Here is a 402-nt window from a genome sequence, read left to right on the forward strand (position 1 = left end):
TATTTTTCTTATGCATTGTAATTCTTGGTAAAACGTCTGTGTCAATATCTTATTACTCCATCGGATGAAATGCGGGGAAGGGAAGGAAAGGTACGACCTTGACTCCATTCCTGCCTTTAGATAGGGCAGTTTCCCAAATCATCTCTGATTTCTTCATGTACTTTCTTCATCGTGTTTGGAGTCTTCATCAGGCTTGTCATTGCCCAAATTATCGTTGCTGCACTAGTAAATCAACCAATATGTGTATGAGAATTTTTCTATATTATATGGAGATACCCATTATCCTAAACATACTACATTATTGATAGTACTAGCAGCCCATTTAAGTGAAGTACCAGCATCACTTGTAAATCAATATTTACACCCTTAGCAAGTAAGAATTTCAGTTAACATTTTCACCCT

The sequence above is a fragment of the Olea europaea genome, unplaced genomic scaffold (assembly GCF_002742605.1).
Source record: "Olea europaea var. sylvestris unplaced genomic scaffold, O_europaea_v1 scaffold1257, whole genome shotgun sequence".
Lineage (NCBI taxonomy): Eukaryota > Viridiplantae > Streptophyta > Magnoliopsida > Lamiales > Oleaceae > Olea > Olea europaea.